This window comes from Haliaeetus leucocephalus, unplaced genomic scaffold (genome assembly GCF_000737465.1).
Source record: "Haliaeetus leucocephalus isolate CR32 unplaced genomic scaffold, Haliaeetus_leucocephalus-4.0 Scaffold184, whole genome shotgun sequence".
NCBI lineage: Eukaryota > Metazoa > Chordata > Aves > Accipitriformes > Accipitridae > Haliaeetus > Haliaeetus leucocephalus.
The window spans coordinates 7,650,689-7,677,981 of NW_010972620.1; positions in this window are offsets into that span (position 1 = coordinate 7,650,689).

The window sequence follows — 27,293 nt, forward strand, 5'->3', positions numbered from 1 at the left end:
AATAATTTTCTTGCCTGACATAATTCTTCACACAAGGCCAATCTAAATACGTAGTTTTATTACCAAACCATTTACAGTTCTGAAAGAATCAGAAAGCTTACCTACCTGGAAAAGATCGATATCTCCCAGTTTCAGAGTTGGAACTGATAAAACTTAAGGGTGAAAAAACCGATACAAAAAACCAACCAAACAAGAAACTCTGAGAAGAATCTCACAAATTTGCCACCAGCTGCTGTATTTATTTACCCCCCCCCATCGTCTCTGCAGTGCACAGGCCTCTAACACAGGCACAGGAGACACAAATTGCAGATTACTCTTTCACCCTTGTGGACTTCAATCAATAGAATCACCTGTGATCTGAAAATTAAATCTCTGAGGTTTTCATGCATGTGAATGAGAGTGCAAATTCCAGTTCTATTGACAAGGCTATAATCCTTTTGCATAACTGTATCACTTCAGCTGAAACAATATTAATATTGACATTTGACAATGGATGCATCACTGGGAGGCGGAATAGGACACGAGTTAAAATGGAGCAAATCTAATAATCAAACCAATAATGCCATAGCACTGGGTTTCATTCTGTTATAAGCTCTGTACATTATGCTTTGTTTTTCATGCTACTGAAATATTTTAGAGCATTTTTCTTGCAACACTGATGTGTAAAGAAATTTTACATAGCATGAAAGGGTACAAACCTAATCAAACATAGTTTATGCTGTAAATGTACCCAGTCATACTCTTAGGGCAACACTGAGCATCAGTCAAAGTTATATTATTCGTTCATGACTTGCCGTATCCAATTCTTGAAGGCATGTTGTGTCTCTGTTCCAGAGAGCTGCTTTCATATGGAAAGAACTGCATGTAGCATCAACTAGGTAGGTTCACCTAAGGACAGACTTTGCCTATGGCTTTCAGTGGTCTATACAGGAGTCTCAACTTCACTGGAGTATGAAGACAACAAAAATTGCTTGGCTGTTCTATAGGGATCATTTCTAAAGCCCAATAACAAAGAAAAAAGAAAAATAAATCAAGCTGCAGTAGCCTATCATGAGCACAGAGCTTGATGATGTTGAGAAAGTGCAAAGTATCTTCTGCTGTTACTTAAATCATTATCATGATCAGATAGAAACTTCAGAGAGAAGAGTTCCACAGTGTGGGCTGAGCAGTCATAAGAAGCACTTAAAGCAAGGCATAATGTTTGAATCAATCTTCATCTTTCTCTGGCTGCTACTGACACCTCTAACAAGCCTGGATTGATCTTTTCACTTCTTCCTCATCACATAAAACTAGTGGCACCTGGGTGAGAACAAACCCTAGGTCAGTTCATGTAACCAGGCCTGCAATATACAGGGCTGGAGTCAGGGAATAAAACCCAGGAACTTTGCATTCTGAGGGCAATGCACCTGTAACTTCCAACATTCAGATTCAGCCCTGTGAAAAGGGCCCAGCAACATGAAAGGTGAAATGATATGATGACCAAGCAGATCCAGCCAACTCATTAGGCAATGCTCCACAGACCCTTTTATAAAAAAAAAAACACACACACACAACCAACCTTAATTTTCCACATTAAAAATGAATTAACACATCACAGGAGCACATCCTCTAAAGCCCTGACATTACTATGCATTTTAATAGCTGATTAAAACACTTTCACCTCTTACAATTGCCAGTAAATCCCAGACAGGACCATCTTCTTAAGGTCCAAGCCAAGAGAGAAGAGAAAAGAAGGAAATGAAAGTGTACCACTATTGTAACTGTGGATTAGAGGCAGAAGTACAGATTTTCATGTTACCTTTTACTAAGGATTCACTATGGGAATCTGACATTAATTTCAGTCCAGCAGTCTTTCAGAAGAGCTATTTCTCTTTCTGCTCTGGATTTTTGGGTATCGCACTCAGTCATGCTAACTTTTTATTTGATTATTATTTTCAGAAGTGCAAAGGCGGAAATTCAGATATGCACAGTTTTCACAGCTCCCATTGTCTTTAACTGCACTGCAACCAGACAGGGCATTCAGAATAAGATTAGGGGGAAAAAAAAACCCAAACAACAAAAAACCAAAAACCCCACAACATTTCTGCTTCTTCTCACAGCACTGTCTGGCAGATTTTATGATGTTATTGGGTAATAGTGACAGTTACTTATATTCCAAGAAGACCAGAAGATCTGTACAGGTGCCCACCTGCATCAGCTTTGTGGAAACTCCTCTGGAAATTCTGTATGCATATATTTCAAATCCCAAGGCAGAGGAGCAAAGAATATGATGTTTATAGAGTTTACAATGAGAGTTTATATTTATTTTAATCACAAAATCTCTGAGTTAGGGTAAAACCTATTTCCCCCATGCAAAGAAACATAGACCAAATATAACTCCAAAGGTTTTACAGAGGAGTTCCTGTGATTTGGCAGAACTACTGCAGCTGGGTGGCCTGTGGATTCACATCTTGAAAGGAATTTCTTGTGTTCTTTGTGGCTGCTTGTACAGGTAAAAAAAAGATGTATTTAAGATATCCCCTTGTCATGGTTTAATCCCAGTCGGCAACTGAGCACCACACAGCTGCTCACTCACTCCCCCCCAGTGGTATGGGGGAGAGAATCAGAAGAGTAAAAGTGAGAAAACTCATGGGTTGAGGTAAAGACAGTTTAATAGGTAAAGCAAAAGCTGCGCATGCAAGCAAAGCAAAACAAGGAATTCATTCACCACTTCCCATCGGCAAGCAGGTGTTCAGCCATCTCCAAGAAAGCAGGGCTCCATCATGCCTAACGGTGACTTAAGAAGACAAACACCATCACTCCAAACATCCCCACCTTCCTTCTTCCCCAAGTTTTATATGCTGAGTATGATGTCATATGTATGGAATATCTGTTTGATCAGTTGGGGTCAGCTATCCCGGCTGTGTCCCCTCCCAACTCCTTGTGCCCCCCCAGCCTACTCACTGGTGGGATGGGGTGAGAAGCAGAAAAGGCCTTGACTCTGGGCAAGCACTGCTCAGCAATAACAAAAACATCTCAGCATTATCAACACTGTTTTCAGCACAAATCCAAAACATAGCCCCATAGCAGCTACTGTGAAGAAAATTAATTCAATCCCAGACAAAACCAGCACATTCTCCACCCTGCTTCCATCATCATCTGATCAAAATTAGCCCATGAGTTCAAAGGTAAGCAGGAACACACATGTCCTGTACTAACAAGTCTAGTTTCCTTAGCTGGAAAGGAGCGGATGCTATACCAAAGGCTGTATATAGGGTACTGGTGTGTTCTGGATTTTTCACATGTGGACCTTAGCCCAAGGCACCTGCATACATCAGGCTTGGAACTGCTGCACTGAACTGTTTGTTTGGTTTTTTTGTTGTTTTGTTTTGGAAGCAAATGGATTCACAGGCCAACACCTGCAGCAAAGAAAAGCAGATTTCCTAAGAATCAGGGTTGTACATGTCCATGAAGAGAGGGCATAGGACACAACACATAGTGAGGGAAAAGCACATGTGGAGCACTGGTTCATAACTGGCAAAAGCCATCATTGAGCTGGCACCATTTAGTTTTATACCAGGCTCAGACAAAAACAGATTTCGGGTGGGAAAGACAGGGTTTGAATTTTCATCAAACTAATTAGCCTTGACTGCCTCTCCCTTAGACTCAGATAAACACTTTTTTCAAGAGTGATTAAATAGAAAAAGGAGCCAGTACTAGAATCTGTTCATACCTTACGCTACAGAGAAAATTTAAGTGGTAAATCAGTGCTGTGGTGCTGCAGGAAAGGATATGGTTGACGGAGAAGATGGAGGACTTCAGATACTCTGGGCAAGAGTTTGGAGAGAGATCCTGAAGTCCTGGTACAGACGCTTTGTTACTGTCTGGAGCCAGTGTTGAGCTTTCTGCAGCTCCTTCTGTTTCCAACCAGGTAAAAGACTGAAGAAGGCATCAAACCTTCCATGAATGGGAGAAATCTGCTCTTTGTGTCCTACTTCCAAACCAGCAGGATTAAAGATCCAATCTTGAGGCAGGTGCAGTGATGGGAAATGCTGGAAATTCTGCCTGTACTGTAAAATGCAAACCTGCTTGCTCTAAGATGCTCCCTTTGAAATTTCATTGTCGTCAGAAACTAAAAAAAAAGATCCAGGTTTGGGTGAGAGAGCAAAAATTAAATTCCCCTTCACAACACATTTCTGCAGGTGGTTTTTTTTATGATGAATCTAGAAAAAAACCCCAGCGATGCCCCACCCACAGGGTCACATTGCAGAATTCCCGCGGGGACTGCTCTCTCCCCAGGGAGAAAGCCTTTTCCCCTTTCACTAAGCTCATGGAGGAATTAACACCGCTAAACCTCACCACATAAAAACCATCCAGGCGGCAGTTCCTTCTCCTGGTGTAAGCTGCATCTCCACGAGGGGTCTCCGCAGCCGCCGTTACGGCCACCAGGCGCGGCGCCGTGCGAGCCTCCGGCGCGGGTGGGCGATGCTGCCGCGGGTGGTTTGGCAGCTCCTCCAGGTTTGATGGAGGCAAACTAAGGCAGAGGCCAGAAGGACACGGGCACGTTACATCCTCTTGTACCCCACCCGGGAGAGCGCCACGGAGGACCCGCTCCCTCCCCGTGCCAGTGCAGGCCAGGGCTGAGCTCTAAACCCAACCTGTTGGGGAGGCGACTTCAGCGGTAGCACAGCTTGTGGCAGATTGAGTTTTTTCTGCCCTCTTCCTCACCGCATTCATTTGCAATGCGGCAGAGCAGAAGTAGGAGCTTTCCAAGGCTTTTAAACTCTTTTAAGTAGCCCCGGAGTTCCCGTGGTTCCTTTATCAATACTTACTCCTACCAGTGGTTTGCTGATGCAGGACACCAAGCTGCTGTTTTGATGAGACAGCCGAATTTGATCATCATCTTGAAGGATGTTTTGCTTTTTCTTCCATTCTAGATTTCAAACAATTAACACTACAGGCATTGTGTTCACAGTCTTCATGTTTGTCTGCCTGTGCGTGTGTACACACAGAAGGACTCACATTTAACTGTCAGAAAATAAGTCATTTTCTACAACATAATTACAAAAAATATAGAAAATAGAGTCAAAAGAGACCTCAGGATGACTATCTCACCCACTGAGCTTCAGGAAATAAGAAACAATTCTGTATAACACATTTTGGGTAGTTATCAGTGCAAATAGTTCTTTAATGCTTGCAATGAAGGAGATTTCCAACCTTCCTAGGGAACTGATTTCCATCTTTCCCACTAGTAGAAGATCTCCTGGTTTCTCACCTGTGGCTACTCTGATACCTTTTAAACCCCCATGTCCTTGTACACTTGACCATAGCCATCAAAAAAAGCTCAATCCCTTCTTTGGCCACATGGCTAAGGACATGCTTTGCTCTTCCCTTCTAACCACTGAACTGCTCTCACACTAAAAGGACCTTGGTTGAATCAAAGCCCAGTCTAGCCTGTGCCTATTGACTTACTGTGATGGACAACTTCTCAATTTAAAATGTGAGATATTTTGTGTATATATACAATATGTATATTTTGAATGTATTCACTTTAATAAAAGACTTGTGGCTTCAGTATGAAACTGGCATATAAGCAGTACAGGCACTTAGACCTCTCTTGCCTGACTAAATTTTCCACTTAATTTCAGTTTATTTTGTACCTTGAAAAACTACACTGAAACATGTCAAACTGAGTACCTTTTCCATTATTTTGGTTTAAACATTGCTGCGTTTAGGGAAAAATTTGAGTTTTTCTCCTCATCCGAATCAGAAAATCAGATCTCTGTACACTGAGAGAAGCAAAAAAAATCTGTCCTGGATTCAAATATTCCCAAAAGATGCCTAATCCCAGGCCTCAAACACAGCTGCTTTCTGTGATACAGATTGCCTCTTTAGTGCATGCATGGAAAGGCTCAGAGTTTAATGCTCTTATTTTCATGTTCACATTTTGATACAGAAAGCTGATCAGATAGAGGTGAAAGGTTATTTGACGCTTTCTTAATCTAATCAATATTACAGGTCTCCATATCTCTTTAGTGAGTTACTGGTCTGGAAAAATATCTTGAGGTGCAAGACTCGTCCCACCTGCTCAGCTAAAGTAAAAGGCATCCCAAACCCTGGCCGCACTGAACCTGAACGTTCAAGGTCTTAGACCGGTTCCTGTTCAGCAAACTCTGGTTTCCTTAGTTCCCAGAAGCAATGAGCCTCCAGAGCCTCACAGGAAAAAAAATTAAAAAAAAAGAAATCCCAAACCAAAAAACCTACAAAAAGTAATCAAACTTTTTCCTGCTTCACTAAGTTTCTATCCTATGAAACATTAACCATTTATAATGTATACAGCCTTCCCCTTAAAGACTACTGGAACCTTTAGCATTTTAAGCAAGACTCAGATGTAACACTGTTGAATTCCATGTTTACAAAGCTTGACAACAACTTACTCCAGATTTTAAAATGAACTCTGTGTGTATGAGTACAAGGAGTTTGAGGTACATATTTTCCCATGTTGCCTTCTACTGGCTTTTCCTTACAGGGCGGGAGAGGCAATGTATTCATATTAACTGTGAAAAGGTCTCATCTCAAACAGTGTGGGCTTTCATACCAGGCAAGGCATCCACCTCCTGCCTCTTTGTTTGAATATGACATTCTAGGTGTTATTTCTTGGCTTTTGTAAGCAAAGAAGATAAACACCAACTAGTGGAACCAATACATGGACATCAAGCTCTAAAAATATCCCAGAAAAAAAATAAAAGCAGACATGTCCCTATTGTCTTTTTCCATCAAATTTTGTGTGTTTCTTCTGCACATCATACTAGTGTGCATTCTGTTTTGGCTTAGCTTTGGTTGATGTGGTTGCAAACCAACACTGCTCCAGCACACTGCATGAGTGAGTAGGAGCCACCTCTCTCAGGAAACTTAAGGTAGCTGCATGGGTACATTAAACTGCAATTCCCTAAAGCAAGGAGTGAAAACAGGGAAACTGTTACCAAGAGAAATCTGGCATGTGATGGGTATCACGTAGCACCACTGAAGGTCTGGCAAGTAGTGAAGTTATGGTCAAGTTGACATAGCATAACAAACAACTACCCAAGGTAACTTGTATTATTCATATTTTTTACTTCTGAGGATAAAAGCATGTTTAACGACTCAGTTTAAAACCACCTTTTTAGAAACTTACAGCCACTTCTGAGTAATGGATCTATATTAGACCCCTTTGGGGCCTTGCGGAAAAAGCTGTTTTCTGGTAAATTTCTATCCTTTAAAGAAGGTTGCAGGAAGATTTGTAGAAACTAACATCGGAAAGAAAGTACATAAACCCAATCAAAGCACACAGACCCATTAATTCAGTGAGATAGGTATTGAAGCATTTTCTGGTCCAAAGTATGCCTCACTGGGGACTTTTGGGCTCTTTCTCTTCTAGTTTGCAGGTGAGCAAATGTTGCTGAACTAGTCCTCATGGATTTTAGTTCTATCTATATAATCCAAGGGGATGAGAATTAGTAGTGACAGGGGCTAATTATGGTACTTGAACAGAAGAATCCTAATTGAAATAAATCAATGGTGGTAAGGATGTAGGAAGAAAGAGCTGATTGAAGAGATTTAAAATGGAAAAGAAGAGGCTGAATTACCCTTTTAAAGTTTCCAGAGAGTCTGTGACTGGTTGAGGGCAGAAAGTTTTTTCACAGGGGAAAAACAGAACAAACCAAACCAACCAACCAACCAAAAAAAACCCAAGCCCACCACCACTTGCAACTGCTTTGTTTTCTGTCACTCAGAGTTATTGCATTGCCATAAGCACTTTGCAGATGCGAAACTGAGATGGGTTGCAGTTGTTATGACTGTCTGGCTCAAAAATTCAAGGAGGTATCTAAATCCTGAGAGAACTGGAATACAGAAGACAAAGGCCAATTAAGAATATGATGGGTCGTACTGTAGCTCTCTTCTCCCTGAGCAGTGTGATCTCTGGACAGATGGTCATCTGAGCTTTCGTGGGTCTCTAGTGTTCCAGGATTTAGAAATGTCTCAGTAAACAATGCTCTTCAATCCTTTTTTCCATTTCATCTATCAAGAGCCTAGTAGAAGTGTTCAAAATATTTCCAACTACATTATCTCTCATCAAAACTGAAATGTGGTCGTAAGAACTGCTTGATCTTAATTTCTTTCCCACCTCATAAAAGTTTGGGTGGAAAAGTTCTGGAATAGATTACAACTGATAGCAGAACATTTTCTTAAGTTTCATCCTTGTTTCTGCTGCACCAAATGAGGTACAGCGTAGTTTCCAGTATTTTCATTGGCCAGCTTTGACACTCACTGCTACACAGGTACAGTGTCTTGGATGGTTGAATCTATAAAGATTTACAATGGCTTCATGCGGACAGCAGTGGTAGAAAGTAAGTAGATGCCATCAAGTGTTGTTGCCATAGAAGGGTCAGAGCTGAAGACCAGAGCAACTCATCACCAGAAGCTCATCATCAGCTATCCATCCTTCCACCCTGGAAACTCACTTATCCTCCAGAATTGGAAATGACTGAATCAAATTAGGGAAGATCACTTGGCAACACAAAATTTGTCTCTCCTGCTTAGACTCCATTTAATCTCAGTCCGTGGTTTGCCTTGTTTTCTTTCTTGTTTTACTCATTTCCCTCCCATCTTGTCTGTCTCTCTCTGAAACAACACTGCCTGTTACTCTGACAGATGTTTTTATTGTCATGTATCCTCCTTGTTTATTGACACATGGCTAGACAGCTATTAGAAATGAATTAGAGGATTAATTACACCAAAGTCTGCTCCTGCACACAGCATTAAAGACTATTGCCAGAGCTGAGGTCAGAAAAACAGCAGAAGGAAAATCAAGGGGGTTTCATCTTTCTCCACAAGATTAGAATTAGCCGTGTGAAGCAGTATATTCCTCTGTTTAGGAGGGATGATAGTGAGGGTTGATCACTGCTGAGGGTCAGACTTAAAGGTTTCCCTCAAGGAAGGCATCAATGAAGTTTACCACCACCCTTCCACTTATCATTAATGGTTTTGTTGTGCACAGTGTGACAAGGTCAACCGGCCATAGAGGACAGAGATCGTTCCCAGCATTGCTCCCATGTTCATTTTCTGTTTGTATTTATTTTTCAAGATTACTTTTGCCTTAAGAGATTGTCCAAATCCAGAAGTAATAGCTAGAATCACCTAATATTCAGGAGGTCCATTTAGAAAGCAAATTCAGAACTACATCTATTGGCTTGGAAAGTTAAAAAACCTGATCTGGGAAACTACAAAACTGAACTTTATTCTATTTTCTCTTGTCTTCCTCTAAAATATTGAATGTTCTTTTAGCACAAGAAGGACATTCTGCCATTAAACTCTCAGCCAGCATACAGTATTTTAGAAAAACATGTTATCAATATGTTAGCAGCTAGACTGAGGTTTTATTTTGCATGACCCAAATTTGACCATGACATTTTTTCCAATATGTATCTGCAAAATATTTCCCCACAAAAATATCTCAGTTATCTTTCACTTTTAATACCACTTCTTGGAAATACAGAGGTCAACAATTAATAAGCTCATTAAAACTTACAAGCTGCTTTGATTAATATTCCTTGTCTAGTTCCTTGAGAAATGTACTGTATCGCCCAGGCTAATGAAGACAAGGCAGAGTTATTTAGGTGTTTGTTAACAAAGCTGATTTGCATATAATTAACTGAAAAGATCCCTGTATTTACAACGCAAACTCTGCCAATCTCTTTTGCTAGAGTGTTTTATGTAAACAGACTAACTCCATGCTGAATTAACAAAACAAGTTATGTTCTTTCAAAACTAAATTAACTCAAAAGGATACAATTTGGGGGGCCATAACTGATAAAAACTAAAGCACACATTAGAAAACAAACTGCCTTCTTTCAAATGCTGTTTATTCCATCACGTGGAATTTTTTTGATGTATGCTGTCATTCTTTTAATCAGTTAGATTTTTTTTAGACATTTAAACAAACAAAGACTGTCACATTGGATCGCTCTTTACTCTGACCTACTTGTGGGAAAAATGAGTATCATTTCATGCTTTTGCACAGATGTCTTCTATAAAATTACCTATCTGTCACACACCCTGAAGCTCTGAATATGAAAGGCTATATAAAATAACTAGTACACGCAACCTACAGGGTGACCAGACCTTCATTTAAAATATATCCCAATTCAGAAAAAATAAAGGCATGGGCCTTTTGTCATTCACTTCCCAGTTTGTAGGCTTTTCAGCACATGGGTCATCATGATTCAGAGGGACACTTGAGGGAGCATTTTAAGACTCAAGATGATGCAAACAAGATCACCCTAAACTAAAAACTAACTATCTTTCTAATGAGAACTTAAAAATTAGGATCGTAAGGGGTTGCATAATAGCATAACACAGTTGAAGGCAGGCGAATTTGTAGATCAAAGACTGGAGAGGGACACAAGAGCTCCTTGTTCATGACCCAGCTATGATACAGGATCCTGTGTGACCTTGGTCATGGTATTTTTCTAAGCCTAAGAGGTAATAGTTTAAAACAAATTTAAAAACTATAATCCTATTGAAACATTACCTACATCAGATTACATAAAAACTGTCTGATCTTGATGATTATATTCAACTTCCAATCTGCCTCTTCTACAATTACTCCACCTATTATTTCACCTTCCCACTTTATAACTATTTCTGCAATTTATTTATTTATAAAACAATTAATAAAAGAAAACAAAAGACAGTACATCGCAAGCCAATTCCTGCAGGGGACAGGAAGTTTTAGGAAAATTTCCTGAAGAACTTTATCTATACCAAGGAAAACTCAAGGAACTCGGCAAGGCATATATGTCCTTAAATAAATAAAACTCCATATTAAAGCAGAGACAGACAGCAGTGAGCAACAGAGCTTCCAGATGTTCAAACCTTTCTCTGCTGTAGTTGCTACTGTAGCAGCAGTATGCAGCATGAAGAAGAAAAATAACTTATCAAAGACAAGCTCATGGACACTCTAGCACTTCCAGTTATGGCCTTGTTATGTGAGATGTTAAGTTGTTAAAAGAGTCTGCACTTTGTGGGGAAAAAACAAACAATGAACAAACAAAAAAACCAAACCACACCTCCCAAATCATCAGTAACAACAAAAACAGTGCATCCAATGTTGTTTGATCAGAACTGGAGACAAAAAAAACCAGAACAAAACACAAAGGAGCTGGAGGAGGCCAAAGAGGGGAGTGGGAGCAAGGTGGAAACAGTATGCTGAGTTGGAGGATCTTCCACTCTGCTATGCTCATTTAATCTCTTCATTTCAGAGAGGTTGGTTTCTCAACAGTCTCCGTAGTTTACTGTGAGATGCTCAACACAGCCCTTTGCTACTGCTGACAGCCTGCTGGTGCATGACTGAGAAGTGACCTCTTTGCAAAGAAGAGACCAGTAAACTGCAAACAAGCAATAGTTGAGGAATGGTGTCTCTGCTACTGGTCTAAATCATACCCAATTACCCAATGAAGATAGCAGAGAAGGCAAACTATTCAACAAAAAGCCTGATTCTATCCAAGTGCAAAGGCTCCACACCAAATTAAATCACTTGAAGTAAAAAAATTAGTAGCATTAGTTTTGACTTTGGAATGCCGTGAGGAAGTCAAAAGCTTCCTAGTCTAAGAGATCTGCTATGAAATAGGGTATCCTATACAATAATTTATTATTGCTTCATTTTAAGTGAATTACAGCTGAAGCACTGCTGGTCAGGATCATTCTAAGCTAGTGTGTGAGAAAATACCTTGGTAACTAGTCCTACTGAGTTGAGTACAAAAGTTGGTGGTGTAAAAGGTACTGACCAAAATAAGAAGCGGTCTTCAGTTATAAGCATAATTAGCAGCCAGAACATTGATTATTCAATGATGCTAAGCATAATCCCATCGGAAAGAAACCTGAGGGAGAGACTAGAGAAAGGTATTAAAAGATAATTCACCATTTTCTCCTGACCTAGATAATTCTTATTTTCCCTCCTACAACATTTGTATAACTTTATCACCTCATAAATACTGCTCAAAAAAAAAAAAAAAAGAGGCGCCACTAAAGAAAGTATTTCTCCCACTACTACTGGATAATTCAAGTCACACACAGATGAATGGACATACATGAGTTTTATGCCAACTCTCTTTTTGTTGCTTCATTATTAATAGTAGGATACTTACTCTAATCACAATCACTACTCTCTAGACAGAGTCTACAAAATACAATAAATATGAATCAAGCCATTTGCAAAAATTTACTGCTGGAGGTGGATGAATATTCCTAGAGAAAAAATGTCTGGCACAGAAATGCATAGACCAAGGGAGACTGATCTCAGCCTCCGCATCTCAAGTCTGAAAGAGCAAGACTGCTGTCACCAGGCTTGTTCCAGGTAAAGCTGTGATAACGATCCATTCTCTAGAATTCTTCCACACACATAGTTTGTTTCTAAAGCTACCGTTAATATGAGAAAACTTGTGCCACCTTAGAAAACTGCAGCAGTTTGTTCAATGCTGTAAGGACAGAGCTGTGGAAAGGGCCCCAGATGTAAAAGGATCAGGCCCCCAAAACCTATCTCACAACTTCCTTTGCATCGACCTGAAACATCAATGCTGTGTTTACTGGTGTGGGTAGGGAGTCCACACTAAATCTAATTAAACTGATGAACAAAAGGACCCTGGAGTGTGCAGAACCATGAATGGAGCCTGCCTTCTAGGCCATTTGCTCCGCATGATTGTGTTTTCCCAAGGCTTTCAGAGAGTTTCTCTTTGGAAACAACGAAAGAGTGAGAAAAGGACTTTTTTTCCTACTGCAAGGTGAGGGAGTTAGATAATGCACCTCATTAATTACAGGGAAATCACCATCACAGCACATGAAGCCAAAGAAGAGGCCAGACTGACTTTTTTTTTTTGGTATTATTGTTCAGCCACAGTGACAGGAAAATAAGTAATAAATCAGAATCAGAGTGCACTTGATGGTTTTATTTTGCAACTCATCTTGCTATTGTGACAGGCTGACACTAATTAGCACTCGATGCACAGGGGATGGATTGCCGTGGCCAATGGATCTCATTAACCGCTGTGAAATTTTCATGCCGAGACTAAGCACGGCAAAGAACAGCCACCCCAGCAAATCGCCTGTCAGCAGCTGTAAGCATCACCACGGAGCCATGGGTGCATAGATCAAAGGGCACAACCAGAGTCCACATAGCCAGCTGCCTAGATTTTAATGAATTTATTAATTTATTTTCTCGTGAAGGTGGAGAACCTGCTGAAGTGAAAAGCCCAGTGTCCACAGTTTCTCACCACCGTTTGAGTTGAGCCAGCCCACGGAAAGGGAAACTGAGGGCACATCAAAGCCTGTGGCACCGCTTTTTCTTGAAGCCATGTATCAGCAGATGTGCCACTCCAGGGGTGACCCAGTTTGTGATCACCTTGGGGGCAGGGGATGGAAAGACACATTGTGGACTTTCTTCTTTGCCCAGCTGCCTATTTGCATTAAACTTATAAGAAATTGATTCTCTGAGACATGTCAAGCATGGTTGGAACTGCCCAGCAGCTTCATCAATAAAAAATGAAGGGCAGGAGGGAAGAAGAGTCGAGAGAGATATCAAAACAACAGTACCCACAAGCACTGAGTGACTGCATGAGCCTCCTTCTTTAGGAAACGGGGCTATCAGCCTGATCTCTCTGGTAAATCCCTTCAGCTGAGCCCGTCTCCTGTCCCCATATGCCCACTTACCACGGGCACTGTCAGAACGGTCCTGGGCACACCACGGGCACACCACTGAGGACAGAGGACTCCATGGCCAAAACCCTAAAAGTCAAGTGGATCACCGCAATAGTAGAGACTCCTTTGATCTAGACCCTTTTTAGGTCAACTGAGACCCAGCAGCCACAAAGTTTCCCCCAACAGCCTGTGCTTTACCTAAAACATCAAATAGCAAAAGAGCCAACAACACAGGCCCTCAGGTGATCTCCTATGAATGGTGGGGTGTGACTGACTCCCATGTCTGAAATAACAGGGAACCCATGGCGAGGGGCTTTCCTCACTTCAAATTGTACTGCCTCCTGGATGCAGGCACAGCGAGCAGCTCTACCACAGCCATTTAGGTGACAATTTATTCCCCTGCTAACTGCACCGGGTGAGCGTGTGCCCCCATTACATAGTGTCAGCAGGAGTTGCAGGGCCGTGCTGACTGTACCAGACCTCCCCCAAGCCCCTCGCTATGGCAGGGGTTCCCCAGGCCAGGCACGGTGTGCTTGACGAAACAGCATCTCCCTTCTCCTACAGCTCTTCTAAGAAGCATGGAGCCAACTCTGCTTAAAAACATGTTTTAGGGGGAAGGAAAAAGCGTCAGCATACTTTGTTACACCTTGCCATGAGCTGGTTTAGAGGCAGGCAGGTCCTTCTGCTTATGGCCGCTTGCAGGACGTAAAAATTCAATCCAATAATAAAACACCAGGGCTATGAGTGGATCCATTTTCTTAACATCCCTTCAAGGAATAAAGAACTTAACCTAAATGGTTGTGCTGAGTGTATAATTAGTCTTTTTTTTTTTGTTAGAAAGGCTGACTTCTGAACTGAAAATAGGAATAAACCTTTTTCTTAAGAGAGGATCATTTAATGTAAAAAGACTGTATGTAAAAAGGTTGCTTTTTAACTAAGATTTTATTTTCCTTTCTGTTTTCAATTTCAGAAAGTAATAACAGATCAGAATTGGGTATTCGAGTAGCCTCAGTGATCTAATTGCTTTTAGATTTCTCTTTCCCCAAAGATGTGAGTCAAGACACAGCAGTTAGACTGGAGGCAGTAAGAAAAGGTCATTAGTACTTTTTCATTTTTGGGTTTTGAGATGAAAACCAGGTATGTTTATTCCTATTCCCTTCCAGAGATTCCTTGGGTTATTTTAACCAAGAAGCAAGACAAATGTCTTCTTACGTTTATGGTACAGCAGCCAAGAAGGAAGAAGGTAGAGGTCTGCTGTGTACCCACAACCTTCCAGGCTCAGCTGAATACTTCATCAAACAGAAGACAGTTTCTGGTGTACAGAACTGGAGTATCTTGGACCATGCTGTTTCTGGTCTGGCCTGTGTACATAGCTTATTTATTTATGGCATTTTTAATAGACAGAACATCAATATTTGATGATGTCCTATGAATGATTAAAAATCAAGAAAATCAAGAACATGAAATACAAACATCCACTTTTAAGTGACGATGGGGTTGTGATATCCATAAATAAATCATGTGGTGGCCAGTTCCACCTGTCTGAGACTGAGTTAAACGAACAGGAACTTCAGTAGATTTACAGCATGTTTACAGCCATGTCTGTGGGAGCAGAATCTGACCAAGGGATTTCAAAGTGGAGTCTAATGAAGTTATCCCAGAGCAGTATGTGAATTTTTAGCTCCTTAGAAAATGTATTATTTAAATAAATATATATAAAATCTTTGGTTAGAAAGGGACAAGCAAATTAAATTTAGATAGATGTGGCTCTATTTTCGCTTTTTGCCTTCTTTATGATAAACAACAAAGGCCTAGGTTTACCTCAAAGAAATTTGCTCTAAAAACAGAAAAAAAGCTTTGAAAACATGTGAAATAGTACACCTGAAAATAATTTTCTGCAGCTGAAGACTTCTTTATGGTTTATGCTCTCATAATTTAATTGACAGGTAAAATTCATAAGATTTGCTGTTGTTGTTTAGCTGTTTATTAAACAAAAAGTGTTAGCTGGTAGGAAATACTCATTTTCTTTGCAGCAGTGAACTGAGATAAAGGCCATAATAGCTACGTATCTTATCTGTATATAATAATAGCCTAGAAGAGTTTATTGCCTAGAATGACAAAAGAGAAAATATGGGGGTAACCCTAACATCATAGTTTCACAGATGTGGACTGATTCCCAGAGAAATAAAGTAATTAAGTCAGCCTGGTAGTGCAATGACTGAATATAGTTCTCACGTATCCTCTGTCTCTAGCAATAAGAAAATTCCTTTGTTCCAGCATAGTTTGAAGAGTATGAAACTTTGTAAAAACCCACCTTCTTTTCTTTGGGGATAACTGGACACCAAGGAGGTAAACTTGTGAGAGCACAGAGACAGCAGACAGAGAACTAGAGTTTAGGGCAGCTAAAGTTAAAACTTCTGCAAGATTTTATGTCAAACCCCACCAAACTACCGAGGACAACTCAAGAGAGGCTGCAGTCACCTCTAAGGGAAGATACCATGAGCCAAAATTTAAATTTATCCTGACGTGGTTTGAATCAGCACAGTCATATTAACAAATTGAGTATCTCTTTTCTAAATCCCAAATTAACTTTTTCCAAATATATTTGTGTGTGTTTGTGTATGTTTGTAGTTTAAGAAACAAAACCAACTGTATTAGTACAAGTAAGTATATACGTATGTGCATGACAGTGAATTTAACAAGTGAATTTTGTCATTTTTCTGTTTCTTGGCACTAAGTAGTTGTCATCTCTTTCTTGCTTGGTTGCACTTTGTTACTGCTTTGTGAATATCTTTCTGAAAAGTACCTTAGTCATCTCTGACTTTTCTAGACCCTATAAATTGTTCAAGAACTATTTGTTTCTCCAGTGAATTTACCTGATTACCTCACATTGTGTGTGTGTGCATGTGCCAGCAGGACATTGCAGATGTGCCAGTTTTACCAATACAATAGTTTTATGTGTAGATCTCAAACACCACTATAAGGTTGTATGGATCATTATTTCACAGCAGATAATACAGGGATGTGGATAAGATAAGAGAGATGACCAAGAGCTGACAGCTAATTAATAGATCAACCATGACAGAGTTGAGGTCTCGACTCCCAGATGACTGCCAAAAGCTTTCCAATAGCTCTATGAGCATCAGTATCAGAACAAAGTACAAACTAAAGTGCTGGTCCTCAAATGAAGGGACACAGAGCTTGCTTAACTAGCAGCATTTCTTTTGTCCCATCTATAGATTGAACATTCTTGAGAGATATAGTCAGCTGCAGTATCATTATTCTTAAGTGCAGTATCACCCACAGTGAGGGATGGGCACCTCACATGACAGATCCGGCATGGACCCTGACATAAAGATGTCCCCTGACACATAGATTTCTATTAAGGACATGAAGCCACTGAGGAATCGTGCTGGCAATATTATAAGAGTGATAGCAATTAACCAGAATCCATCTGACACAGGGCTATCTTAAAGAACTGCAATTTTAATTAAAAGCTGGAGCACTTCACAGGTTTGCACAATACTCTCCTATCTGTTTCCTCTCTGTGGTGGTTGCAAATTACAGCTACCGTTTCCCTCAATTTTAATTAAATGTTGTTAACCTGACATAATCAACTGCTTATTTTTTAATTTTTTTTTTTAACAGTCATTAAAGAAACAGAACTCAAGTGCTATTTAGTATTTGCCAGATTCGCTGGTGGTTAAACACAATAATGCTCATTAGACGTCTCAGGGTTAACTTGATTAATTAATTTACCTCCTTTAGAAAATTTCCTTCCATGCTGACAAAAGATCAAATCACAGTAGAAAGGGTCTCTGCTCGACAGGGACAAGCGCATTGTCGATGTGTCAAATGCAGTTGGTGGTGGTTTCATCTAACACATAGCAGCGGCTGGATGAATAGCCTGTTCTGGGGACACGGAGTCCGTGGCATTGCGGTCCATTCTGCTCAGTTGCTGTGAACTACGTAGCTTCACTCACAGCAATGTTGGAGAGCTATAGGTCTGCAGCGGAAGATTTCTCCTCTCCTGTGCAATTGCTGACCCCCTTTCTTTCCCAGGGCATGTCCAGAAGGGGGAATTTCCCCCAGAGACGTGACTTCAGCAGAGTTTAGCTCACACTTTTGCTGAACCTGATGTCTCTACTTAGAATACCTTTCACTTTCCAGAGTAACATCTCAGGCTAATGTTCAGAATAGACACAGCCCGTTCTTTACAAAAGAAAACAGATTTTATTTGATAAATTCAATGCAGTATTTTGGGGTGGACCCTAAGGCTAGAACAGGAAAGAGGAAAAAGCAGCCCTCAAGTGCAAGGGTCCGTGCAGACTGCTCTCCTGTCTCTGGCACTGGCCAGAAACCTAGAGAAGAGCAAAAGAGCAAGGTAAGGATACAGAAGCTTTCCCAAAATAATCTCCAGTCTCTAACCACTGGAGGGCTGGAGTCTTCTTGAGCCAGAGATAGTTTCTGTGTATTTAATAACAATCAGTGGATTTATTTTTCATGAATTTGCCCAGCACAGCATGAACCTGTGTAGTCCTTTGCCTCCCATAGCATCCTTTAACCAGGAGCCGGGTTACACATCAGAAAGCCTCATTGCCCTCAAGGATGCTGCGCAGAGAGGGGGGCTGTCAGCAATGGTCTGACTCTCTTTTTTTGCTCCACTGTGCAACTGAGACTTTAATGCCTCAAGTTCAAATACTACCTCATTTTGGCATTGCTGAACTTAAAGCGTATAGTTTGGGAAGGTAGGTTAGGAAACCAGATTCAAGCAGAATGGGAGAGAGAAGCAGAAGCTGCTCCAGAAAGCCATACAAAGAATTTAAACTATGATTTAAACTAAAAGATCCATTCTATTTTTCCAAAAGCAGTTTTACCACCAGGGAGTGTGGCAAGTTTGATAGGGGCTCAAGGAGGAGCTCAGCTTCTCCTCCTAACAGGAGCCATATGAATTGGTCCCTCTGTTTCAAGCCCTCATTGCTCTTGCTTTCACATAAATTTGACTGGTCCACCCACGCCATATCCTGCCTTCAGCCATGGCCAGCAGCAGATATTGTGAGCTGCCTCATTTAATTTCCGTAAGGAGAGTCAGTCACAGCATCCAGCTAGACTAAGAAGCAATTTATGAACCTCCCAGGGCTTGGCTTAGTGAAACTCCTCCCAGGCTCCTGTTTACAATGCCCATGAAATAGGACCCATGAATGAGATACTTTCCCAAAGCAAACTTCTCCCTTTAATTTCGACCTCGTCTTCCTAAAGCTTCTCTGATGTTGCCTGGCATCCTGCCAAACATTCACTCCTGTGCCTCTTTGTCACACACCAGTGAGCTTAATGTTTTTTTTTTTAAAGAGGTTAATTAAATACTGATTCTAAGGTTTGGTGCATACAGTCACTTGTCCAGAGGAGAGCTAATTTATGTGTCCATATCCTTAAAAATCTCTGTTGTTTTTTATTCTCCCTCTTTTGCTTCCAGATTTTTTCTTCTGTGGATTTGTGTAAATCACTCTCCAGGGCCAGGAATACCATCTTTGGTTGACTTGATTTGATCGATCTGTTTTAGAGCTCAGAACACTATCATGGTAAAGCAATATTTTCTGCAGTAAGTTAATAGGAAAATGGAAATAACTAATAATAAGAGAGAGGAGGTTTTCATTTTTGAAACAGCTCTTTGCCAACATTACTAGACCCTGGGCTGAATTACTCTTCCTGCCTAGCTAGTAAATCCAGCTTGATTGCATTTACTGAGGTTGGAAGTTTTGTAACAGAAGGTAGGATTTAGCCAGGCAAAAAGAGAAGCTTAAATATACAACCTCACCTTTTCATATCTCCTCCTGTCCCTGATGCTCTGTACTTACAGCTCCTACATCCCTTTGAAAGTGCAGAAGCCTATGTAAATGTTCATTATTGTTATTACCCACTTCACATCCCAATTCCACATGCCTTTAACAGCATACGGTCCCCTATTCAGCAAGTTACATAAGCATATGCTTAACATTAGGCTTCTTAAGTGCTTTTCTAAATGGAGATAGCTGTTAAAGCTGGCTGATGCTTTTATCTAAAATATTTGCTTTAGCGTACACAGAGGTAAAACGACCTCTGTTCAGCTGCTGTAGTGCTCTAGGTTGAAAATTAAGGCTGGGCATCTACCTCAAACTGATCTTTTGGGGGAAAGAGTCAGGAAAATTGATTAATTATTTGATTAAAAAAAGAACATGAAAAAATGCCTCCCCCTTAACAGACACATGCACATACACACAATCGCTCACTCTTTTAGTATAAAAATAAAATACAGTAACTCTGGCAACCACTTAGGTAGGAAACTGTGGTGACCCCAACTTCTGGAAAAGCACTTGTATTTTTGCACAGTTACCTTAATTCCTGCCCAGAAGAGCCGGGGATTCCCCTGGGATAGACGGAGGATGATTTAGTTCATGGCAAAACCAGTCATCCTCTTGGAGCACTTTCCTGGTGAACACAGAGCCTCAGCGCTCAGACCAGGGCCTCAGAAGCAAGTTACAGGTAGGCAGGCTGAATCCAGCTCTGAATGCATAAGCACTCAAAATTGGTAGCTTCATTTATTTAAAAAATGAGATTATGAACAATTTCCCCATGCCTCAATTTCTTTTCAGTAAAGTGGAGGTTACAGCATCTCTTACTCCAGAAATGTGACACGGAAATAAGCACTTTATAATTTTAACTGGCTCCAATACTAAATAATAAGAAAAACCCCTACCTTCATGTTGGTCTGAAAGAAGTGAAATTATACTTGTTTGTGCAACCTTCAGCCAGTGGTTCCTGATTTACAGTCAAGCACTCCAACTTTTCATATAGGATTTTTTTGTCTGTATATGTTTGCACAAGTAAGCTTGTATATCCACACACACACACAGACACACATACATGCATAACACAGAGCAAAATCTGCCCAAGGAAATAAACAACCTCCTTCATCAGGAAGCAAGAGACAAACACAATGTCCAATTAAGGGTAGAGCCATTTTTCTCTTTATCTCAATCCTTGATGTGCTTAAATTTTAATCATCTCAGATGCTAGCTGTAACAAAGGTCTGGTTTTACTGAAGGTGTATGATTTTTATTTTGACACACATCAGTGTCCCAAGGAGACTGTAGACACTGAATTTCTTGGCAGCAAGTTCATTAACTGGAGGCTGTGTATTATCAGCCTTCCTCCAGCTCCTCTCCACTCTGTTTCGCTAGGCTCCAGGTACCAAAGTTGTTCCTTTTTTCCATGCTTTTTCAAAACCTCTCAAATTGAAATCCGTTTGGTGATCACGTGCAGTTTGCAAGTGATTGAGTGGGTCAGGCTTTCAGCAGACTAAAAAAATGGGGGTCACATCGGCTGGGGACTTAACAAATAAGAATAACAAGGAAAGTCTGTGGCAAACTATATTAATAATTCACCTGTCCGTCACTCCAACTAACAATTGGAGGAAGATCCTCACTCCTCTTGATAGATAGGCAGGAGGAAAAGCCCTGTCTGAAATGATTAAAGGAGGCAGTATATAACAAGCTTTCCCCATGCTGACAGTGCCAAGAAAGAGGCTGGTCACTGATATTTAAACACACATTATCCTTCCATCTTCCTGTCATTTTGTTCTGCAAGCTGTTCAGGTTTGTCTGTGCCAGTAAGGCGGCTGTGAAAAGCAGCTGAGCAAACAAAGAGAAAAATCAGTCTGAGAACAGGATTTGGATTTCAAAATCTGTCCCTGGATTTTTTTGCCCTATTTCCTTTCTTCTTTTTCCTCCCTCTCCTCTCTTTCAGACCCAACATCCCATTAACTTTCAAATACACCAACACCCAAGCAGAAGAGAAGCAATGCAGGCGAATGGAGAAAATGCTGTTATGTGGAAGAGTGCAGAGATTTTTAACATGAGGAGGAAAACATAGCCTCAAACTTTTCTAATCCCCTCTCAAGGCAGTATTTTAAGCGTGGCTGTGGGATTAGTTATGTCTCTCTGTATGCCCTCCCTGCTTCACCCCTTCCTCAGCAGGACCAGCCCATCGAGAACTTCAGGGCTATTGCCTGGTGCTCAAGGACCACGGATTCCAGCTGTCTGGTGGTACAGCACATCTCAGATATGTAAAGTTAAAGTTCCCTAGGTTCTCGTTAGATGTCGCTTCCTTCTCTGCAGAAGGGACACTGGGACTGGTGGCCACCGTAGCGATGCAGGACCTGTGTCCCTGGAGGGACCTGCCCCAGCCCTGCCTGCAGTCCTGCTCTCGTCAAAGGCTCATCGGAGGAGCAGCGTTCCCTCTGAAGACATGGGGAGGGAGGGAATCAGGAGACAGAGGCCTTAGCTAAACAGGAGGCACTTCAGGATTTATACCAATCTGGAATGATGCCTAGATTTCGTTTGCAATGTGTGTGATTACAAGGGCACTTGAAAACAACGTGTAATGTATTAGAAATGGCCGAACTTAGCCTCCTCTCACTTGGACATAAACTGAGATCCACAGAAGGCAAAGAAGGTATTTATTCAGCCTTTCTCTAGAATAGATTTCCTTTAAAGCTTTAACATCAGGCTGGCTATGGAAGCAAAGGTGGAGTTTACCCACCGGGTACACCTGGATGGCAAAGCAAACCTGGTTGTTAATAAAATTGATCTGCATGACTCATCACAGTTCTCATGGAGTTTGGCTAATCTTTTAATTTCTAACCTTTATTACTCTTGCCCAGCCACTTCAGGTCTTAAAAAGGCCAACCCTCTGCTTGTCCCCAGGATGAGCTGATGCAGGTAGGAGAAACCAAAGGTAGCAAAGAACTTAGTTCCTGGTGGATTTTTATTTATTTATTTATTCTAACCCTTTGTAGATTTTGAAAGTGTTAACCCATAATATTTGGCAGCTCACAGCACCTTTTATTTAATATGCTCCAAATCTCAGGCATATATGAATTAAGTCATATTTATTTAATCACTAGGAGATAGGGATGTAATCTTGTTTGTAGAGGAAAATGCTTCTGGAAGAACAGAAATGCTAATGGACTTTTTGGACCCCAAATCCGCCATGCTATGGGAAAGCAACTGTATGCTTATAAACCCATCCGTAATAAAAAAAGTGCTTATGACTCCCTTGATTTACAGGGAAGTATGTACTTAAAAACTTTTCTAAGGTGAAATGAAAGTGAATGAGGCAGTCAGAGCTTCCTTCTACGACTTCTTTCAGGACCCCGTATTCTATATGTACGTATGGAAGCTCTTGACGTTTGTAACAGCTGCCAACCATATCAGCCCCAGTTTAGACAGATCAGTGATAAGATACCTTGGTAATAACAACCAGCAGCCCAAATTAGATCTGCAAGAATAAAATGATCTTTCAATTTCACAGTCAGACTAAATGCATTAGTTTGGAAAAAATTAATTCTTTTGGAAACAGATTCAAAATTCTGGAGTTCAGGAAGTTGCTTTGTTTAATGTGAATGCTCTGATCAGAGGAAAAGCAGCTACTCAAAATAAATCCAAGAAGAGAAGCAAAAATTACCCGTGTGTATTGGATTGCCATCAAAATGTGATTTCTACCACACTGAGCCAGGTTAAAGTCTCTTTTACTTTATTAATAGCCAGGTGTAATTCTCTTTAAAATCAGAGATTAGGGGGTGTCCTATTAGTTGAGCTTTATGTTCAAACTACACTGTAACCATTAAGCTGTCTCTTTATTTTACATTTCAAAGATTGAAATAAGATACACAAACACAATCTATGTTATTTACTTTAATGGAGTAGCTTAATTGCTCCCCAAGCTTTTCCTTATGCGTTATAAATTATCACAAGACGCAGAGAGTAAAAGGAGCAGCCCCACAGATGACACCATAACCTTCCAGGGACACACACTGCCACTCCTCTGCATTGAGCACTTAACAGCATGCATTAAATACATAGCACCTCAGAAATAAAATTGTTTAAGTCCAGGGCAGGTTAAAGACTTATTTTTAAAAGGAAGAAAAGAAGATGGTCATCCCAATCATGCAGCTGAGACCAAAAAGCTGTAAAATGAAACACTTAGTAGTCATGTTTTAATTGTTGTTACTCCCAGCCCATGGAGCTGGCAAGAAAGCCATGGCACGTAATCATTCTTGGATGCATTAGAAAAGATGCTACAGACCACAGCTAGCTATACGTGTATGGTGGTGGAAATGCATCTCGTTACTCCCTGCCACGAAGAAATAAATCTCTGCCACTGGAGCTGAGGAGAGTATGCACATTGGAGGCTTTCTGAGAAAAATTTGTAGGGAGTGAATGTTTGCTGCACTGGGAGATAGAAGGTGGAGGGATTCACATGTTACTGCTCATTCTGGAGCCCTTGTGCCCCAGAGGACAAGCATGAATGTCCCTTGGTTGCTGGGCAAGGAGATACACCTCCGAGGTCAGACCTTTCATGCATGCCAGTGAATGAAATATTAATGCCTTTTGCCTATACTTCTCATGAGTTCCCTCAGATCTCCCTTTGCTTTGTTTCTCTAAGGAAATGACACAGCTCCATGCTGAGGTCTAAAACTGATGATAAATGTTAGGTCTTCAGAAATGTTGGGCTTGATCTCATGGAACAACCTGAATTACTCAAGGGAAAGTGAAGACAAGTTTTTCCTGCACAGTCTGAGTAGAGCTAGTTAGAAGAGGAGAAAAAAAATCCACAAACCAACCCACTTTCCTTAAAGGAATTATCTACTATTGCCAAATACAACAATGGTTTGCAAAATCAACTAGATTTTTTCCAGAACTGCATTTTGGATAAGGATGTGCATGCATGTTTGTGTGTGTGTGTTGCAGAGGATAGTCTAACAATCTCAAGGTGTCCTGCTTCAGCAGTTTTGACATTAAATTATTTGATTGCTTTATCAAAAGAACATTCTGCTGAATTTAATTTTCATCATTACATTTTACTTTATATGATTAAAAAAGAGAAGGGAGGGTAGAAGCAGGTCAGTGAAGCTTGTTTGGATATATAGTGAGGAGTTTCTTATGTTTTGGGGTTTTTTTGCAATTTTATTTTATAAAGGATTTTTTAAAAATTCCTTTTTTATCCACTAAGGATAGGAAAATAGGAAATATGGAAACCTCAACATCGTCACACAAACAGTGAGCTCACCTGAGATCTGCAGAGCTTGGTGGTTTTTAACAATCTTTCCCATGCTTGAATTTGACAACCTGACTGACATTGAGCTTTGTGGGACTCTGGGTGGATCTATTTCCCTGGCTCTGCTCTAATTACAGGAATCAGGACTTTGCAGTCCTCAGAGCTCGCTGCAGGAGCTGATCAGGAAGGCTTTGAGCCAAGGGAAAGATCTTTTAATATCAGGGAGCTTTTGAATCAGATCCTATAATCAAATATTACTGTGATGAGAGTCAGAAAATGTAGGTAGGCAGATGAAAAGATAGATCACCAGAACTACTTCAATACCTTTTTGAAATAACTAAAACAAAGGGACACAGAAAACTTAGATATTACATAAAGAAAGAATCAATTTTGTATCTGTTATGCGAGATACTGTGTTCAGTCATGTGCCTGCTCTTTAACCATGTTATTTCCACATGTGCATTAAGCAGATAGTGTAAACCTCTTGGTGCACCAAATCAAATCTTTGTCACTTAAAATAACAAAGATTTGCTAGCATGAAGGTCCTGGTAGAAGACTATCTGCAAGGTGGAAAACTGTGACCCACTAAACCCTCTTCAATTTACTTTACTATAATTTGTTAGCATTCACTCACACACAAAAAAAGAATAAAAAATAAAGAAATAAAAGTCAGAGTGACTTTGGATTTGCTTGCTTCTCATATGCAGCACTCTACTACCTCCTCCACTCCTGTGATTTGCCATCGGCTCATCCTCCTCAGGACATGAAAGAGCATTTCCAAACAGCAGAAACTGCCTTTGATCAATGGAGTTTGTGTCACTTGACCACACAGAAAAAGTCAGCAATTCACAAAAGGTGTCTTCCACAACTGCAAATTCTAGTCCTTCTCTGCTAAAAGTGCCATCTGCCTGCCTAAACCCAGAGCATGTTTTTATGTTCTTTTGTTTTATACACACCTGATACAAGCAGATTTGATTAACGTTCTCCCAAACAGAAAAATGTAACTGATCAATCTTAGCACTTCTAAAGATTTAGAACCAAACCGCCAATAAGTTGCAGGTGACTTTCCAAAAAGGTCTCACAGAAAGTGGTGGAGGATAAAACTGGGCCTGTTGTGTCAGGCTCAAAGTCTGCCCCACCATCTTAAAAATTTTCAGGGACACAGTGAATCTGTGACTTATCTGATTTAATAGGTTAATCAGATTGTTATATTTCATAGATTTCATTGTGTTACTTTTCATTACCCAAATAAAAGCCAATTTCCTTTTCAAGTTCTTTTTCTCTGGGAAGTCTCACATCCATGATTTCCACAGCTTAATGTTGCATTGTAAGAAAGAATCTAAAGTTGGACAGAAGTTTGTCTTTCTAGATTCTTCTCATCTGAACAGCTACAGACTAGCTTGAGACAACCTGGACATTTAACAGCTGCTTGGTGCTATCAGCTTAAGTTGAGTAGTCTCCGATCTCTCTTTGAAATTCTATACTACCTGTCATCAATACATTTTCGATGCTATTATTAAAAGGACTCAATCAAGGAACAATTAAGTCTTAAGAAGAAAAAAATCCTTAGATTTGACTGGAATTTTTATGAGGAAATATTTTTCCCATGGAAATAACTGACTTATTAATAGCTCTACAAATTATCATGCAAATGAATACATACACTGAATAGCCCTTTCTTATGTGTGTTAGATAGCTGGGATCAGTACTCGTTAGCGGCAGTCATGCAGCAGAACTACTGCACCAGGAAGAAAGAGTGCTCTAGCACTGGTAGCTAAGCTGTAGCTTAGCTCAAGTACAAAACACACAGTAGGACCAGCAAGATTGACAAGAATGACTTGTGCTTCCACCAGCACATTTCACAGTTAGCTATTCTCAGTGTTGGGATTTGAAGACCCCTCACATCCTAACTGCATATCAGGATTAAGTCTTTCGTGCACACGCTAGGTCAATATTTTCTCCCTGAATATCTGAGGAAGCTAGTGAAATCATCCATTGCTACAGATAAGTTATTAGACCAGGTGGTCTACTGGCCTGTACCCCAAGATTGCAATTTTTGCACTGTGGAACCAAGGATCATATACAACCAAATGCAACGCTGACCAAATGCTGCACATGGAGTCCTTCCAAGGGTGCCAAAGACAAACATCTTCACAATGATCTTCATCTTCATGAAACACATGCAGAATATTTATAACGCACTGTGACAACAAGCCTTGAAGGACTGATTTTTCGGTTGCAAAGGCACTGTGTGATCAGTCTCAAACCACAGGGGAGTGATACCTATTCTTCTGAAGACAAAGACATTTCTCATTCATAGATGGGATAAGATGGAGAATCTTGTTGGGACAGAATATAGATGGTGCTAAAAGATACCATTCAGAGATATTTTCTTATTTTTTCATTGTTGATATGTTGATATTTTTCTGTGATGAGGCTATTTAAATCCCTGCAACAAATAGAAGCAGTCTTTTTTAAAGAAACTCCTT